The following is a 7,391-nucleotide window of genomic DNA, read 5'->3' as shown; positions in this document are numbered from 1 at the left end:
AACCCAGAAAGCAGAGGTTGCAGTGAGCCACGATCACGCCACTGCACTCCAGCCTGGGTGACAGAGCAAGATTCTGTCTCAAAAAGAGAAAAGAAATTTTTTTAATTTAAAAAAAAATTAAAATTCTTAAAATAAAAAAAAATACTTAAAATTAGCCAGGCATGGTGGCGCACATCTGTGGTACCAGCTACTCAGGAGGCTGTTGTGGGAGGATCCCTTGAGCCCAGGAGGTCAAGGCTGCAGTGAACCAAGATCATGCCACTGCATTCCAGCCTGGGCAACAGAGCAAGATCCTGTCTCTTAAAAAAAAAAAAAAAAGAATGTATATGGAAATAAGTTTTATAGACAGCAACTGTAGAACACTGAAATAACAGAAAGCCATTTTTATTACTTGTACAATTAGAACCGTCTTTCTGAATAATGCAGAAGATTCTGGCCTGGCCCTAATATGGCTGGTCTTTCTAACAGACCTGCCCAGCCACGGCAGGAGGGCAAGACACACAACGTTTTCTTCCCATCTCTTTCCACTCTATGCGGTGGGACCGTAACCGCTCCCCTCATCTCGCTGACACCTCGGTGACATACCTGGCTGACACTCCACCCATCCCTGTCTGCAGAGGGTGATGAAGCCCCACCTCACACCCCAGTCCCACCACCCGCTTGCAGAGCTGCTGCAGGGCTGAGAGCGGGAACCTGGAGGGCTCAGCCCAGGGCCCAGCAAGCAAACCCGGCTCCACTCGCACAGGTTGCTCCTCTCACTTGGGCCACTGTTGCTGAAGTTACCAACGTCGCCTCACGCAAGGTAATTGTGAGATTCGAGGGGCTGCAGTCCACAGGCAGTGTGGTGTTTGTGGGTGCCCGATCTCTGTCACCGCCCGTTGATGCTCGGCAGCTCATTCACCTGCCCGTGTGCCCCCCTGCACACAGGTGAGCTGGATCCTCCTCGGTGCCTGCAGCCTGCGTGGTGGGTGGTACCGGGTGTGGGGCCGGCCCAGCCCGGCCGTCCACAGCTGTACATCCTCTGGCCACAGCTCTGGTTCACCCCCTCGTCTAGAAAACCCTTGCAGGGACCCAGTGCAATAGGCCTACTGTGGGTGGCAGCGTGCTGTGATGACACGAGGGACAGGAAAGTCAGTACTGGAAGGAGCCTGGGGCCTGACCCACCACCCACCTTAGTCTGTCAACTGGGGTTACGATGCCTGCCGCGGGGGTGGCTGTTAAGACTTATTTTGGTGAAGGCCATCAGCTGTAAGTGACAGAAGCTCAACTCAAACCAAGGGAAGCAAATGAAGCCAATTTGTAGCAGGTTTTTCAGTGCTGGGGCGGAGCTGGAGGCGCCTTGCAGGAGTGGAGCAGAGGCTGGCAGAGCCCAGGGCTTGGTACTGGAACCGGCACTGAGACTTCCAGGGTGTGTCTGCAGGACCCTTTGCCTTGTCTTCCCTGCCTTTCAGCAGCAGCCAGGCTCCCTCTGTGGGGGAGGGGGCAGAGAATACGGCGGGGGGGTTGGGGGTGCCCTTCCCACCCAGGGGACCATGGCAGGGACAGCTGCTCTTCCCAGCCTCCACATAGCCTTTCCAGGGAAGGACCCGACTGGCCCTGCCCAGGTCACGTGCGCAGACCTGGTGTCAATCACTGTCACCAAAGGCTGGGCTTCCCTAAAAGGCCTGGGTCCCAGGCACAGCCCTCAGCGGAGGCGGGCACAGCCTGTCACAAGAGGAAGGGAATCGAAGCACATGCTGGGGAGTGAAAGCACGCTAACAAAACCAAGCAAAACAATGACTAACGACAGAAAACGACCACGCTGGCTGCAAGACCCACTGCACCAGGGCATGTGATGCCTGGAAGAGGCCCGGGCACGCAGTAGGTCTCAACAATGCAGACCGGCGTTGTGATAGAGAACTGGCAAATGGGGTTCTCTTCTTCCCCGCCCCCACTGCCACCACCGTCACCATTCACCAGCAGTAAATTGTCCTCAAAAATGCTTTAAAACATTAGTCATGTTTTCCAACCCAACTTTTGAGAAACAGTATTTGGGCCATAAGTGTGTGCTGCATGCTCCAGGTGCTTCCGCTCGCACATGTGGGGTTTGGAGCTGCCCACCGTGCAGCACACAGTGGGGCAGCACACAGGGACCAGCACACAGTGGGGCAGCACACAGTGGGGCAGCACACAGGGGCCAAGACACAGTAGCGCAGCGCTCAGGGGCCAGCACACAGTGGGGCAGCGCATGGTGGGGCGACGCATGGGGGCAGCACATGGGCCAAGACACAGCACAGCACACAGAGGCCAGCACACAGTGGGGCAGCGCATGGTGGGGCAGCACACAAGGGCCAGTGCACAGTAAGGCAGCACACAGGGTGCCCCCAGCACACAGTGGGGCAGCGCATGGGGGGCCAGCACACAGTGGGGCAGCACACGGGGGCAGGGGAGCACACAGCGCAGGAGCAGAGTCAGGCTCTGGGCTTCTTGGATGAGCGACAGGGCTGAAGGTCAGCCACAGGGTGGGTGGAGGGGCTTCTCCCTGGAGGCCTGGGTCAACTTCCAATTTGCCTCTCTGTGGGGTGTCTGGCTTTGCTTCTGTTTCAAGGGAAACCTTTCATTCAGAAAATTCCCTTAGAGGGTGTGTTTTCCAGGTTGCCTAAGAGGAAGCAGTCAAATCCGGGACACAGCTATCACTGGAAACCAGGGCGGTGAGGGGCGAAGCTTGGCTGTCGTCTGCACAGACCCCCAGAGGCCCGCCCTCACGTGCTTGCTCATTGGACAGCCGGAGCCGCTGAGACAGTGGAGGACAGAGTGGACCCCTGCCCCGTGCTGCTGATCCTCCACCAAGGAGGCCTCCAGACACCAGCCGCTGGGGAGATCATCCACAGTGACACTCTCCACCATGGAGAGGAGTGGCAGGTGGAGAAAGGGCTGGGTTGTGGGCACAGCCTGGGGGGAGGTGCCCATCACACACCCTGGCCACAAAATCCTCCAGTACAGAGATGGCATCTAAACTTCCCTGAGCCCAGAAGACTCCCCAGCTTGGGGATGCACAGAAACGAGGGTCTGGAAGACATGGCCCAAGGTCCACGCCACCGTAGCAGGGGGCAGGTGCTGTGGTAACGAGGAAGCCTGTTCTCATCCCGCTCCATTCAAATGTGGGGAAAAGAAAGAGAGATCAGCCTGTTACTGTGTCTATATAGAAAGAAGTAGACGTAAGAGACTCCATTTTGTTCTGTATTTGAGATGCTGTTAATCTGTGACCCTACCCCCAACCTTGTCCTTGTAAGAGACATGTGCTGTGGTGACTCAAGGTTTAACAGATGTTGGGCTGTGCAGGGTGTGCTTTGTTAAACAAGTGTCCGAAGGCAGTATGCTTGTGAAAAGTCATCACCATTCTCTTAATCTCAAGTACCCAGGGACACGTACACTGCCGAAGGTCATACACTGCCAAAGGTCGCAGGGACTTCTGCCTAGGAAAGCTAGGTATTGTCCAAGGTTTCTCCCCATGTGATAGTCTGAAATATGGCCTCGTGGGAAGGGAAAGACCTGATCGTCTCCCAGCCTGACACCCGTGAAGGGTCTGTGCTGAGGAGGACTAGCATAAGAGGAAAGAAGGCCTCTTGGCAGTTGAGATAGAGAAAAGCATCTGTCTCCTGCCTGTCCCTGGGCAATGGAACATCTCGGTGTAAAACTTGATTGTATGTTCTGTTTACTGAGAAAGAAGGAAACCGCCTTAGGGCAAAAGGTGGGACGTGCTAGCGCAATGCTGCTCTTTACACACTAAAAAGGTTTATGGAGATGCCTGCATATGCATATCAAGGCACAGCACTTTTCCTTAAACTTATTCATGTCACAGAGATCTTTATTCATACGTCTTACTGCTGACCTTCTCCCTGCGATGATCCTATTATCCTGCCACTTCCCTTTTTCTAAGATGGTAAAGATAATGATCAATAAATACTGAGGGAACTCAGAGACCGGTGCTTGCGTGGGTCCTCTGTATGCTGAGCGCTGGTCCACTGGGCCCACTTTTTCTCTCTTATACTTTGTCTCTGTGTCTCATTTCTTTTCTCAAGTCTCTCATTCCACCTAACAAGAAACACCCATAGTCGTGGAGGGGCAGGCCACCCCTTCATTCAAATACACTTTTGCCAATCCAAGACACACAAAGATGCTTTAAGAAAAAGAAACAGGGCCAGGCACGGTGGCTCACACCTGTAATCCCAGCACTTTGGGAGGCCGGGGCAGGCAGATCATTTGAGGTCAGGAGTTCAAAACCATATAAAAATTAGCCTGGCATGGTGGTGGGCGCCTGTAATCCCAGCTACTTGGGAGGCTGAGGCAGGAGAATCGCTTGAGCCCAGGAAGCAAAGGTTGCAGTGAGCAGAGATCGTGCCATTGCACTCCAGCCTGGGCAACAGAGTGAGACTCCATTTAAAAAAAAAAAAAGGAAAGAAAAGTAAGTCAGTCTGTTAAGTAAATTGTTTAAGAGCTGGGCAAAATGATAGGTTTCAATTTCCCCCAGAATCAGGGCACAGGGATGAAACCCACGCTCGGGACAGTAGGAGTGGGGGAATTTGGGTGGGAGTCAAAAACCTTGACCACAGTGCTGAGTCTTGGAGGCTCCCACCCCATTCCACCCCTGCCTGAGCCTTGGGTGACAGAGGAATGGTTGGGGGGTCAGAGAGGCTGGGGTCTTCCAGGGACAGAAAGGACTTGGGCCTCCGCCCAGAAGAGCTGCCCCTGCAGGGCCAAGGGAGAAAGGGGGGGCAGGGTAGGTCTAAGAAAGGCCCTGGCCACACCCATCCTGGCCTTCCCTGGCCCTGGGCACGGTGTAAACTGTCCTCCCTGACACCCAAGCATCTTTAGTGGGATATTCCTTTCTCAAGAATGCAGCATGGGGCAGGACTTCTCTTCAGGGCTTGGTCAGCAGGCCCTTCCTGCCTCAAGGCTGACTCAGGGCATCAGTTATGCCCACGTCCTAATCCCTGGCACCTGTGAATGTCACTCTATCTGGCAAAGGCACCGTGCAAAGGCAATTGCATGAGGGCTCCTGAGAGGCGGAGTCTGTCCCAATCCTGTGGGCAAGTCCTACTGAGAGGGGGCAGGAGAGGCAGGGAGAAGGCCACGTGAGGATGGAGAGAGAGACTGGAGCGATGGAGGAAGGGGCTATGAGCCACAGCAGATGGGCACCACACCACCTAGAAATTGCAAAAGGCAAGGTAACAGATTCTCCCCTGAAGCCTCCAGAAGAAGCCAGCCCTGCCAACACCTTGATGTTAGCCCAGTGAGGCCGATTTCAGACTCTGACCTGCGGAACCACACGAGGATAGAATGTTTATTGCTCTGAGCCTCGGTGTGCTCATCTGTTATGGCAGCCATGGAGGCTCCCATGTGGCCGTGTCTCTGCACTGCGGATGCTGCAGGTGGGGCTGGCACAGACTTGGGTTCGAACCCTGGCCCCAGCACTTGCTGGCTGTGGACGACAATGGCTCAGGTCACCTTCCTGCACCTCAGTTTACTGACAGTGAGGTGGGGAAAATAAGCACCGGGCCCCCTAGACTATGGGGATGTCAGATAAGTGAACAGATCCCCCAGTCTCATGGGCTGCTGAGGGAAGGCAATGAGATCCCAATAGTGGAGGGGCCCAGGGAAGTGAGGGTAGAAGGGCCATAGAGGCTTAGGGAGGAGCTGATGCTAGTGTCCCCAAGCATTCTTTCTCCCATCATCTGCAGGAACAGAATTGTCAGCAGGAAGTGGACCCTTGGGAATAAAGACTACATTTCCCAGCATCCTTTGCAGCCAGGTGTGGCATGTGACCACATTTTGGCCAATAGGATATAAGGACACAGCTGCAGTGCATCCCTGCCCTTCTGCCCCCTCCTGTCTGGGATGTTCGTGGAGCTCCCCTCTCACAGTGAGGTGCAGGCCACACCCTGAGGAGGACAGAGCTGAAGGCTGGAAGGAGCCTGGGTCCCTGATGACCTGAGGCCACAGAGCCATCACGGGAGCCATGGACTGCCGACCCCTGGACTTTTGCACATTAGAGAAATAAACGTCTCTGGCTGAAGCTACTGTTGATGTGGTTCCCTATCCAGAGGGGCTTAGGAACTAGAGTAGCAGCAGGCGTGCCTGCTGCTCCCATGTCGTCCTGTGGGGCCCTGCGTCAGCGTCCAAGATTCCTGACAGCCACCCCCAGGCCGCCAGTGGCAAGGGAAGGGGCAGAGGGTCAGGAGGCCTATAAGCACCCCCAGTCTCGGCCCCAGGGAGCCCCTCTGCCCTCAAGCACAGCTCCTGAGAAAGTGCCACACACTGCAAGCTTGCCATAGCACCCACTGAACACCCGCAATGGTGGTGACCGACGTCACTGACAGCGGCAAGCATCTGGAAAAAGTGCGACAATAACACGAGTGTACTGGCCCACTGTACCAATGAAGAAACCAGGATTCAGAGAGGCTCCCTTCATCTCTGCCCACCGGCAGCCCACACGGTCAGAGCTGTCCCCTCATGATGCCGTTGGCTCCAGTTGTGGGTTTGCAATCAATCCAAGGGCAAGGGCAAGGGAAGGCAGTGAGTGCCCCACCCCCTACTTCCTAAACAGGGACAAGAGAGAGGAACCAGGGGGGAGAAGGGAACCAGAGGGGAGAAGGGCTAATGTTCTTAAATGATCCTATCATTCAGTTTCCAACATTTCTATAAGCATCTATTATTTCGATAATGAGAAACGCTGCCTCCCACCAATCCTCACCCACAGTGCTTTTTACAGTTCTGACTTTTTTCCTGCCTAATGACTGATTCGACCCACACACAGGAGGGCGCAAATCACAGTAGGCTTCTAAGGAACGACTTAATCAGCTTTTGATTCCACTTAGCTCTCACGTCCATGGGCTTTTAAGATCTCCTCGAGCTCCATGAAGTCTGCCTCCTCCTTCCTTCCCTGTCCTTCAGGCCAGCCCAGGCCCCCCTCACGCCCACCTCTGTGGCTGCCCTGGCTGCAACAGGGAAGAAATGACCATGCCAGCGGCAGGCACCTGAGTCACACCTGGGTTCCACAAGGTCCAGACGGCCGTCTTTCTCCTTCGATTAGTCTCAAGGAAATGACTGTTAATTAACTTTGCATTTGCTCATTCCCCGTGCAACTCATTATCCCAATTAAACTACCTCTCGTGAAGTCTGGCTCTTTTTGCAGAAAGTTATTTCTGATTATTTCAACTCGAACGTCTGTGGCCCCTTATGCTGCTATTTTTCTTACCCAGAACATCATTTTCGGTTTGGAACCAGCACGCGAGGGGGAAGGAGCGGTGGCTCTGCTGCCAAGCTGTCAGTTAACGCTTTTCCAGGCAAGTCTCTTAACCTGGGAGCCTCGGCTTCTTCTGCGTGATGGGTCCAGGGACGTTGATTGTAGC

The sequence above is a fragment of the Mandrillus leucophaeus genome, unplaced genomic scaffold (assembly GCF_000951045.1).
Source record: "Mandrillus leucophaeus isolate KB7577 unplaced genomic scaffold, Mleu.le_1.0 Scaffold68, whole genome shotgun sequence".
Taxonomy (NCBI): Eukaryota; Metazoa; Chordata; class Mammalia; order Primates; family Cercopithecidae; genus Mandrillus; species Mandrillus leucophaeus.
This window is presented reverse-complemented; position numbering follows the sequence as displayed.